General features: G+C 32.7%; 1 long non-coding RNA gene across 1 annotated transcript; it reads left to right on the top strand.

Moving 5' to 3' along the window:
• The first annotated feature begins 5,277 nt into the window (after positions 1-5,277).
• On the top strand, positions 5,278-11,646 carry LOC127714392 (uncharacterized). Its single transcript, XR_007987713.1, has 3 exons — positions 5,278-5,673; positions 6,251-6,504; positions 9,867-11,646. It is a non-coding gene; the product is annotated as an uncharacterized LOC127714392 (long non-coding RNA).
• Positions 11,647-12,766: the final 1,120 nt, after the last annotated feature.

Genomic DNA, 12,766 nt, shown 5'->3' with positions numbered 1-12,766 from the left:
GATTATTTAAGGGGTACAATATGTAACTGAAGTCGTCTATACGTACTTGAATATAAAAAATAAGAAGATGTGGTATGATTGCCAATGAGACAACTGTCCACAAGAGACCAAATGACACAGAAATTAACAACTATAGGTCACCATACGGCCTTCAACAATGAGCAAAGCCCATACCACATAGTCAGCTATAAAAGGCCCCGAAATGGCAAATTTAAAACAATTCAAACGAGAAAACTACCGGTTTAATTTATGTTCAAAATAATGAACGAAAAACAAATATGTTACACAGCAACAAACGACAACCACTGAATTACAGGCTCCTGACTTGGAACAGGCACATGCAGAATGGGCGGGGTTTAACTCGATTGAAGGCCCCAACCTTCCCCATAATCTGGGACAGTTGATTATTCAGTCGTATAAAGCATTGAAATGTACGCAATAGATACAAATCACAGAAACTAGAAATCGGGAAGAGTTTATCAATGAAAGTTCAAATATGAATTACAAGTTGAACATATCAAAATATAAATGAGGCAAAAGAGAAAACTCTTGTCCATGATATTATATCTTTTTAAAACGGAGTTCAAGTATGAATACATTTTTACAATTCCTTTACACTGTGTAGTCCGGTAATTGTGGTAACTGATTTTTACCGCTAATTTTGCAAGATACAATCATTGCCAATTAATTTACCATGTCTTTAGAGAGGAGAACATATTTGTAAAAAAAATAAAGGACTACGACGACAGAAGACAGACGCCAGATAAAAGCAATCACTCACATAGGGTCTATGTGACATTTGAGGCACAGTTACTGCGCACTTACCTCTAGACCACCAGGTCTGGAGTCATTTGAAGAACGCATATGTATGTTCATATGCAATTTTTACAGTTTTCTTCGAAACTGCGGGTAACTTAATTATGAAAAAGCCAAATATCTGTAAGGAAAAGCGACGTTTATACAGTATCAATTAATAATATTCTTTTGTAAATTCTACATGAATGGATAGATGTAAAACGCCAGTGGCAAATAAAACATGCAATACAGGACGGAAATGGGTTAGATAATATTTTTGTTCGCTTTGGAGATTCCGTATATCGTCAGGTTATCGGAATTCCAATGGGGACTAACTGTGCACCACTTATTGCGGACCTTTTTTGTATTGCTATGAGTTACAATTGATGACAAAAATCAGCAAAGACCCATCGAAACAACATCTGATACACAAATTTAATAATACTTTTAGATATTTGGATGAAATTTTGGCTCTCAAGAATGACGACTTCAGTATGTATACTAAAGAAATTTATCCTGTTGAACTTACTTTGAATAAAGCTAATACTAACAATGACCACTGCCCTTTCCTCGATCTTGATATCTATATCATTAATGGAAAGCTTAATACTAAAATATATGACAAAAGAGATGATTTTTCATTTCCTATCGTTAATTATCCATTTTTAGATGGTGACGTTCCCTTGTCACCATCTTACGGTGTTTATATATCTCAACTTGTACGATTCGCTCGTGTATGTAACAATGTTTTAGATTTTGACGAGAGAAATTTATGTATTACTGAAAAATTATTACACCAGGGTTTTCGATATCACAAACTAGTCAAAACATTTACTAAATTTTATCATCGGTATAAGGACATCATTCGTAAATATAGCTCAACATGCAGACTCCTTTTACGTTCAGGTATTTCACATCAAATTTGTTATGGAAATATTCTTTATAAAGCACAAAAATGTCAGTATTCACCTCTGAAGCTAACAAAACCTTTAAATAGACTTATTAAGAAGGGATATAGTTACGATACTGTTGTCAGGTCATTAAAGATTGCATATTTTGGCGTTAATATTGATTCACTTATAGGGTCTTTGCATCGGCACTAAACACATTTATTTAAAAACCAGTTGTTGGCATGACACGGGTTATATTCTTCTCATATATGTTATGATGGTATGATACTAAACCCCTAACGGGAAGGATTGTGCCTGATATTCATATGATGAAGACATAATCTTTCAATCAGTTTAATTGAAGTCTGGAGCTGGCATGTCAGTTAACTGCTAGTAGTCTGTTGTTATTTGTGTATTATTGTCATTTTGTTTATTTTCTTTGGTTACATCTTCTGACATCAGACTCGGACTTCTCTTGAACTGAATTTTAATGTGCGTATTGTTATGCGTTTACTTTTCTACATTGGCTAGAGGTATAGGGGGAGGGTTGAGATCTCATAAACATGTTTAACCCCGCCGCATTTTTGCGCCTGTCCCAAGTCAGGAGCCTCTAGCCTTTGTTAGTCTTGTATTATTTTTAATTTTAGTTTTTTGTGTACAATTTGGAGTTTAGTATGGCGTTCATTATCACTGAACTAGTATATATATTTGTTTAGGGGCCAGCTGAAGGACGCCTCCGGGTGCGGAAATTTCTCGCTGCATTGAAGACCTGTTGGTGACCTTCTGCTGTTGTCTGTTCTATGGTCGGGTTGTTGTCTCTTTGACACATTCCCCATTTCCATTCTCAATTTTAATGTGATATAAAACTAAAAAAAAAGATGAATCATGTCTTGTACTAGATGAACACTCAGAGCTGGAATTTCACCATACCCGGATACAATCCGACTCTGATCCAACCAGCAAAATATTGTCAAAATGATTAACAGTAGTCTAACAAAAACATTTTTTATCAATTAAGCCACCAAGTATGATTAAAAGAACATTTCCTAAATATGCTTGTTTCCTAATGACATTAAGAAAGAAAAAATGTCTTTCGCATTGCTTTAGTGATGTAGTTCTCTGATATGCATTCGATTCTACTATTTCAATATTTCCTCTGTTTCTCTCGAGTTTTTGTCTTATCGTGCTCATTTTGCCATTGACTCTTTTCTTAGAATTCCAAAGGCTATTCCAGATTATACAAACTTAACAAAAGTTAGTACATCAATCAGTAAAACAAGGCCAACGACAATACAAATAAAAGAAGCTCCGGCTAATCCAATAGTCTCAGAAGATTTGCGTTTATCAGGAGCAGATATACGCTTGCGGATGCTAGACGACAGTTGTTTTTTATTTACTGCTAGTTCCTTTTCAATCTTCTGTAATTCTGATTCCAGTGTCTTTTCTAATTCTTCACGGGTCAAATTAGGAAGTATTTTAGAACCCCAATGTTCAAGTTTTCTCCGATATCCACATTTACATGGACACATTTTTTCTAAAAATATTGAAAAGAAACAAAAAAAAAAAACGACGCTTCCTCTGACAGGTATTATATATTTTTTGAAATACAATTAAGTTAGTCATAATCTTGCAGAAAAATAACACATTTTATCATTATCTGCGTACATCATGAATATTTTAGATACGGATTTTGTACTGACTAGTTATATACTATCATGTATTATTTACATTATCAACAGTTGGACAAAGAAGCATGAAGTCTGACATTTCTAAAGCAATTTGTAAAATTTTCTTTCCATTCTATAAGATAAATGAAACATGTATAACCCCACCACATTCTTTATGTGCCTGTCCCAAGTCAGGAGCCTGTAGTTCAGTGGTTGTCGTTGGTTCTTGTCTGTCTTGTTGTTCGTAAATTGTTTGGTTATAAATTAGGCTGTTAGTTTTCTCAATAAAATTGTTTCGTTTTTTCATGTCGGGGCCTTTCATAGCCGCCTATACGGTATGGGTTTTTCTCATTGTTGAAGGCCGTACGCATGGTTGACTATAATTGCTTACATTCACTCCATTTGAAGTTTGGTGGATAGTTGTCGCATTGACAATCATTCCACATCTCCTTATTTATTAAAATTTAATGATCTAATAATTAAATTGATTTATTGCATTAACAATACATTTATTTGTTTATTGTGTTTCAAATGTACGTCAGTCCATTATTTACGTTTTGCCATTTAAATACTTACAACCATATATTTAAACATACGAAAGAATATGCTTTGAAGCGCCTCGTGGACTTTGGTCATATTTAGCACATACTTACAACTTCTCGTCCAATCAAATTGCTTATATTTGCCTTCTAATTTTCATAGTACATACTTTTCCTGTGTACTAAGTAACTACGCATGAATGACCACAAGGGTAAGATTTCATTGTATCGTAATCAAGATATTTAAAACAAAAATTGCCACTGGCTATTTTGAAATAAAATGCTGTGTTCCAAATAAAAGACATTAAATTAAATAGTTTGTAATTAGTTTTCACATTGATTTTTAAATATCCTGCTATTAAAATCTTTGGATCTAAAAAATGTTTTTGACAATTGCAAATTTTATCATTAAAATAAAGGGTAATACATATGGTTCTTTAAACCTTGATTAGAGTACAACAATATCTTAAAATTATGATAATGTATCATCCATGCAATTATTTTGTACACAGAAAAGTGTGTACTATGAAAACTTGTGAAGGAAAATTAAAGCAACTTGGTAATAATTTTTTAAACTTTCTTAAGGAAAGTGATCTATTTCGTCATGAATTGATTGATTTATTGATTATTGGTTGCTTAATGTCCAGTGGCAAATATTTCATGCATGTTCAGGACGATGTCATGAATTGAAAAACTGTGATTATGTCTGAAGATAATGTGCCACCTATATATATATATATATATATATATATATATATATATATATAAACATATTCTGATAAATCTTTTAGTTTTTACTTTGAACTAATAAAAAAAAACACACAAAACCTATAATCTCTGATTAATTTGTAGTTGCTTTTTAATGCCTATCTGCTAGACTATATCTTTGGGGACAAACTATCTATATGTTTCAAATTTATTATAGCTTTAGTTTTACTGTGAAATTAAAAAATGTTTTCAAAACATGTAAAGCTTCCACTGCAATTTCATTATTACCTGCTTTTGGTCAATTCATTTTGTCATCTTACCTAAGAAGAACATGTATAGTAAAACACCGCTTTATATCAGTATACATACTTACACCAGCAGCTACCATCTTTTCATTCTGGAGTGAAGGGCCTTTTGAAATCACATATTTTACAATGATACTGGTGAGTAGATTTACAAAATTCGTTAATGAGCTCCGTTTTACAAACACCTGTGATACAAGTAGTCAGCCAAAATAAACTATCAACAGACCAATTAAAAGATTACTCGAGTTGTAAATATGTGCTAAATTGGATAGTCTATGGAAAGGTATATACTATGAAATTAAGAGCTTGGGGCAAGCCCCTCGCTCTAAATTTCATAGTATATACCTTTCCATAGACTAACCTAGACATAAACACGTGTTCCCGCTAAATTTTCATTCCACGAGTATTTTTCAACAAGATTGCACAAGGATAGGACCAGAGCGTTAATAAGATAAGTTGATTTAGTTTATTCATTATACTTTAAATACGTTTACTTTTATGCATTTAAATTCACTTTATTAATTTGGTTTACATTCAAAGAGCAAACTTTTTACCTGTAACGATAAAGTAAAACAGGTAACTTTAAATTTAACACGTGTTTGCACGGGGTCGTAATTTTGTTTCCCTTTACTTTCACAATTAAATACATGAATTGTTTTTTGTCAATTCAATATTACATTTAAATATATGCTTATTTATTACCGTTTAATTTCATTGACTTCTGGTTGTTGAATTTAATTCACAGTTCTTAAACATGGTATTTTTATCGGTAAGTTTTTGTTTCTATTTTACCATTGTAGCATTGAATATTCTCATTTAATTAGCTATGAAATGCATGTGTAGGCTTGCTTACGATTATACGCTTAGTTATTTTAATTGCGTACTTTATCTACCTGTATTGATTTAAATTCACACTTACATTATACCGGTTATTCAAGTTACGGAACGCCCGATTATTACAAATGTAACGGCATTTATTTAATTAAAAATCAACTGCTGTTCAGTTTGCTGGATGTTATTGTACATACATGTATATAGCCGTCTTTAAATTTGATATAATAAATTGACACTTATATTATACCTGTTATCAAGTTATGGAACGCCCAATTATTACAAATATATTGCATTTACAACTGCGGGTTATTATACACTTCTAGCTGTCTTAAGATGCGTACTTATATACACATTTATATTTATATATATATTTCAAGTACGGAACAGTTGTTAAATTCACGATTTTATCTATATGCAGTCGAAGCATCAATGTAATCTGTTTTATAAATTAGAACATCTTTATATATATATAAACATTATACTAATATTGATTTCATTTATAAAATGCCTAGGAGAAGGAATGAATATCGTCGGAGATTACGGCCCAGGGTAAACGACGTTAGGGTTCAACAACCTGCTCATGAAGAACCTGCACCCGAAGAGGAACCCGTCCCTGAGGAAGTTGTCCAAGTGGTCAACAGAGGTAGACGTGGAAATAGAAGGCGTCCTGCGCCAGAGCATCATCAAGCAGATCAACCTGTGGAGCCCAATAATCAGCCTCCGTCTCAGAAACAGCTGAAAACTACAGCAGTTCAGGCTGGACCGGGTAATACTTTAAATAATACTGGTCCCTTGTTAATGCCATGTGCTAATGAAATTGATATAATTGTTTCTCAACAAATAAAAGAAAAAATTTGGAATTTTGAATATGTTGATTTTGGTATTCTACTTAAACAAAATAGTCAATATTATAGCAATGTGGACCAGAAACAAAGTGTTACTGTTGAAAATGGAATGCTTGTCATTTCCAATAAACCTTCAAAGGTCAATACTATAAATAACATTGAATTATGGACTGAAGCTTATACAAATTTTTCTAAAATACTTCTTCAAAAGCATGCTAGCTTAGCACAAGACTTGTTTACATACATGTCAATCATAAGAGATGCTATATCAGATGCTCCTTTTGATAGAGTTTACCAGTATGATAGACAATTTAGATTACGTTTATCACTAAATCACTCCAAGTCTTGGTCTGAGATTGATGGCTTTCTTTGGTTGAAATTCATTGCAAAGGGATCGCAAGGCACACCTAATCCTGTAGTCTATCAGGATAACTTACAAAAACCTTGTTATGATTTTAACTTTAAAGGATTTTGTCAGAAATCTCAGTGTTTTTATAGACATAACTGTATGAAATGTTCATTACAACATCCAGCCTTATCATGTGTTAGATTTGACAGGTTACAAGGTAACCAAGGTTTTCATTATGGATCATTGAGGCCACCAATGTTTAACCAAAATAGACCTCAAATGTCATACCAGTTTCGACAAAACAGGCCTTCATTTGTTCAACAAAATAGATATAGGCCACCATTTAACACAAGGTATTCAGTACCTAGATTTAATAAAATGAATTGAAATTAACCTTTCTTTCAGATTTTTCAAAGGATAGATATGATATTTGGAAGATAGGACATTCACCTATTAATATTAAACAATTACAGTTATTTTTAAGAGATTATCCTAATGAACAAGACAAACAAATTTTGTTTAATGGTTTTAAATTTGGATTTAGTTTGAATTATCATGGACCAAGATTTCCATTTGAATCAAAAAATTTTAAATCTGTTTTGTCAAATCCTGTTGGAGCTAGATTTAAGATTGAATCTGAAATATCATTAGGAAGAATAGCAGGTCCTTTTTGTAAACGACCAATATCTAATCTTAGATGTTCTCCTATTGGGTTAGTTCCTAAAAAAACTGTGGGACTTCGTCTAATTACCCATTTATCATATCCGCCATTGAGCAGTGTTAACGATTTCATTGATGAAAGGTTTACCTCGGTTAAATATTCGTCATTTGATAATGCTGTTAATATGGTTAAGAAACTTGGAAAAGGTGCTAAATTAGCCAAAATGGACATTAAGTCAGCATTTAGATTACTTCCGGTTTATCCAGGAGATTTTGACTTACTTGGTTTTAAAATTGAAGATGAATACTACATAGACAAGGCAATGGCAATGGGCTGCTCAATTTCATGTGCTATTTACGAAAAGTTTTCAACCTTTTTGCATTGGGTTTTAAAAAGCAAGTCTGGTTCAAATAATATAGACCACTATTTGGATGATTTTTTATTTGGTGGCAAATCAGATTCTGATGAATGTGAACAACTGATGTTTCAGTATGATGAAATTTGCAAAAATTTAGGAGTCCCACTTGCAAATGAAAAAACTGAAGGTCCAACTACACTGATTGAATATCTGGGTCTTACAATTGATACGGTTAATATGCTTGTTAAAATTCCACATAAAAAGGTTGAAGAACTTTTAGACAGAATTATTAAGTTGTCAGCCATGAAAAAAGTAACGTTAAAAGAATTGCAGTCAATATGTGGTTCATTAGCTTTCTGCACAAAGGCTCTACCTGCTGGAAGAGCGTTTAGTTGTCGTTTGTATTCAACCATGGGCAAAGTTTCAAAACCGTTTCACTTTATTAGGGTGACATCAGGCATGAAAAATGATTTATTAATGTGGAAATTATTTTTGGAACAGTTTAATGGGATTTCGTATATAAATGATATAGGATGGATATCAAATTTTGATCTTGAACTATATACAGATAGTGCTGGTGGATTAGGTAAAGGGTGTTCAGCTTATCTTAATGGTAAATGGACTTTTCTCGAGTGGCCTAAAGAATGGAATAGTTCAGAAATATTTAAAGATATAACATACCTTGAAATCATTCCAATAGCACTTGCAATATTTTTGTGGTTTGATCAATTTTACAAGAAAAACATACTTTTTCACATTGATAATTTGGCAGTAGTGAATATTTTAAACAAAAAGTCAAGCAAATCTGAACGAGTTATGTCCATTTTGAGTTAATTGTTTACTGTTCACTTATTGGTAATTTTCAGTTTAAAGCTGTTCACATTTTGTCAAAGGACAATGCAATTGCTGATGCATTATCTCGTGCAAATTTTCAGAAATTTCGACGTCTAGCACCACTAGCCAACGATCGTCCACATCCAATTCCAGTGGAGTTCTGGAACCTTTTAAAGACGAAGTGAATAAACTTTTACAGCACTCTGTTTCTTCAAATACAACGAATGTGTATGAAAATGCAATCTGTTCATTTAATAAATTTCGGACTAGTTTTCAAATACAGGAAAGTTGGCCACCGCCTGTTGATCACATAATTAATTACGTTGCATATCTTTCAAAAAATGGTTATTCCTACACCACTGCAAAAACATATCTATCAGGAATTAATCATAAGTTGAAAATTAATAATTGGAATGATTATAGCAAATCATTCATTTTGGAAAAAATGTAAAAGAGTTGATTCAAGAAAACCTATTACTGTTGATGTATTGAAACGGCTTATATTAATTCTTCACCATGTTTGTAAGTCACTTTATGAGACAAAACTGTTTAGGGCAGCATTTGCTTTAGCCTTTTTTGGATTTATGAGAATTGGAGAAATCACATATGTTAACAAAAATGCTGATAATCATGTTTTAAAAATATCAAATATTAAATTTAATGATATTGATTCTGAAGTGTTTGTTACTATACTGTCTTCAAAGACGGATCAAATTGGTTGTTCAACAACTTTAATATTGTCTTCAAATGATAATGATAACGAACTGTGTGTTGTCAAAATGTTAAAAGATTACTTACAGTTACGTCCAGATTCTCAAGGCCAACTTTTTTGTCATATTAATCACAATAAATTGACTCGTTTTCAGTTTTTAGCTGTTTTAAGGTCTGCTTTGAATTTTATTAGTTTGAATCCTGAGGAGTTTAATACGCATTCATTCCGAATAGGGGCTGCAACTACTGCAGCCTTGGAAGGCAAAACGGATGAAGAAATACAAACCCTGGGGAGATGGAATTCTAATTCTTTTAAATCATATATAAGGCTAAGTCGTTTGGTAAATTAAATAATTTTAATTGTTTTCAGGCATTTTTGTGGTTTGGATTATTGGATCTTCCTTGGTTGCCAAAGCCTCATCACATAGTCAAATAAGACCTTTGGGAAATGATTTGGGGTTGCATAAGTTAGGCTACAAGTTGATGTGGGCAGGAATGTCCGGTATGTCAGTATATAACGTTGTACCAATAGTAGAGAATTTGATACATTGTTGCGGTTTACCAGATGCTGTTTTGCTTCACTGTGGTGGCAATGATATTGGACTTGTTAACTGTGCCAAACTTTTATTTGATATTAAATTTATGCTAGATATAGTTGCACGTATGGTGAATGGAGGTAAAATTATTTTTTCAAGCATTTTACCAAGGTTGAAATGGAGATATTCAAAAGATTTGAAAGCAATGGATGCAACCAGGAAACGTACAAATAGGGGAGTTAAATCACATTTAAATAAAACTGGGGGTTACACTATAACTCATTCTGATTTTGAAGACAAACATCAATCTTTATTTAGTCATGATGGCGTCCATTTGTCGTTTATTGGCAATGATATATTTTTGAATTCATTTCAAACTGCTTTAGAACAATTTTACTATATACCAAATAATTCTGTTTATCCGATGCATGAATGATGTTGTTTGTTTATTTTTGTTGTATGTTGAAAAGAATAACAACTAGTTGATTATATTTTCATTGAATTTATGCTGCTTATTAAATTGTCATGGCGGATTAGCATTTGATTGAGAGTTCACTAAAATGCCAATTTTGGCAGTGATTTATTCAAATATCGTTCATTAAGCTGTTATGGATCTGCCCAGCAGCTAGAAAGTGTTATGCATTTACTGTTGGTTTCCCTTCAGTGACCAATTGTCATCAAGTTTTAATTTGTTGGCCAGTTTGTTGATGTTGGTTGTTTGTTGGTTTATATTGTTGAATATTGTTGAATAAATGCCATGACAAATAATCAGCCAAATTTCAAATTTCAATTGTTTGTTTGTTGTTTATATTATTCTTGCGAAGAAATGAAACAAAACAAATCTGCAGTTGTATATTCATTGCGCACATTGAATATGCAATAATAAAATTTAATGATCTAATAATTAAATTGATTTATTGCATTAACAATACATTTATTTGTTTATTGTGTTTCAAATGTACGTCAGTCCATTATTTACGTTTTGCCATTTAAATACTTACAACCATATATTTAAACATACGAAAGAATATGCTTTGAAGCGCCTCGTGGACTTTGGTCATATATAAACACGTGTTCCCGCTAAATTTTCATTCCACGAGTATTTTTCAACAAGATTGCACAACCCACCCTCCCTCCCTTTAACAAACAAAATTGCTGCTGTTTTTAGTTTATTTTTCAGATTACATGGTGAACAGATCCAAATGTATTGAATGTTCCAATTAGATTGTCATGTATCATCAAAATTGTCAGACGTTTCAATATTCATCGGCAGATCCAATGAAACCTGAATATTCAAGGAATTTGCAGGAATAATTAAAAAGAGAATATCTATCGTCATGGCATTCCGTTCAATATGGAAAATGCGTTGGATGTCATCATCAACATGATTCAACTGGCCGTGATTTATTCAAATATCGTTCATTAAGCTGTTATGGATCTGCCCAGCAGCTAGAAATTGTTATGCATTTACTGTTGGTTTCCCTTCAGTGACCAATTGTCATCAAGTTTTAATTTGTTGGCCAGTTTGTTGATGTTGGTTGTTTGTTGGTTTATATTGTTGAATATTGTTGAATAAATGCCATGACAAATAATCAGCCAAATTTCAAATTTCAATTGTTTGTTTGTTGTTTATATTTTTCTTGCGAAGAAATGAAACAAAACAAATCTGCAGTTGTATATTCATTGGGCACATTGAATATGCAATAAATATATATATATATACCTATTGCTTTTGGTCTGTATCATTTGTGTTGATTGATTGATTTATTGATTAGTGTATAACGCCACTGTCACGTAGTGTTTTTTAAACATTGTCATAAAACGAGAGGTTTGGCATGCCATGAAACCAGGTTCGACCCACCAATTTTTCTTAAAATGTCCTGTACCAAGTCAGGAATATGGCAGTTGTTATCAAATAGTTCGTTCCTATGTTTGTTGTCGTTTGTTTTTGTTGCACTTCGGTGTTTCTGTTGTTCTTTTGATTCTTCTTATAATAGTTGATGTGTTTCCCTCGGTTTTGGTTTGTAACCCGGATTTGTTTTATCTTGATCAATTTATGACTTTTGAACAGCGGTATACTACTGTTAGCTTTGTTTATTCAGCACCATTGTGCTATTTCGTGGCTGTTAGTGTTTTTTGATGGAGGAAGCCGGAGTGCCCGGAGAAAACGACCGACCTTCGGTAGGAAAAATGACAATCCTAGTCAATAAAGATTGGAGTAGAACACTCCTGTAACGTGTGGGATTCGAACTCACAACTCAGAGTGACTGGCTGGTAATACAGTTCGACTTTTTAGACCACTCAATCATCGAGGCCTCCCATTGTTGTAAACTATTTTCATATCATTGTTATCAAATACATTTAATCGAAAAAAGGTCAATCGGTGTATATGCATTTTTGACCGTTGAACTTATTAACGGAATATTACTACTAGTATTCATCGAAACGTTTAAATGTTAGTAACGACATGTTTTATTACATGTTGTTACGAATATTTACGAGTTTGTATCGAGTATTAACGAGTCCTTGTGTTATTGCAGTTGTGATACCTTTCCCCAAATCGTAAACAATATGTAAGAATGCGTACGTATCTTTTCGTAAAGTACTCGTAACTACAGGAACAAATCAGAGTTGTCCAAAAATTATTAATTTTCCTTACGAGTCCTTACGGTTTGCCAAATCGTAGTCAATCGCAATCATCCGTAAATGATTGCAACAATTCGCAGACACTCTT

The sequence above is a fragment of the Mytilus californianus genome, unplaced genomic scaffold (genome assembly GCF_021869535.1).
Source record: "Mytilus californianus isolate M0D057914Y unplaced genomic scaffold, xbMytCali1.0.p SCAF_9, whole genome shotgun sequence".
Classification (NCBI taxonomy): domain Eukaryota; kingdom Metazoa; phylum Mollusca; class Bivalvia; order Mytilida; family Mytilidae; genus Mytilus; species Mytilus californianus.
Note: the sequence above shows the minus strand (reverse complement) of the source record. Positions and strands in the feature narration are given on the sequence as shown.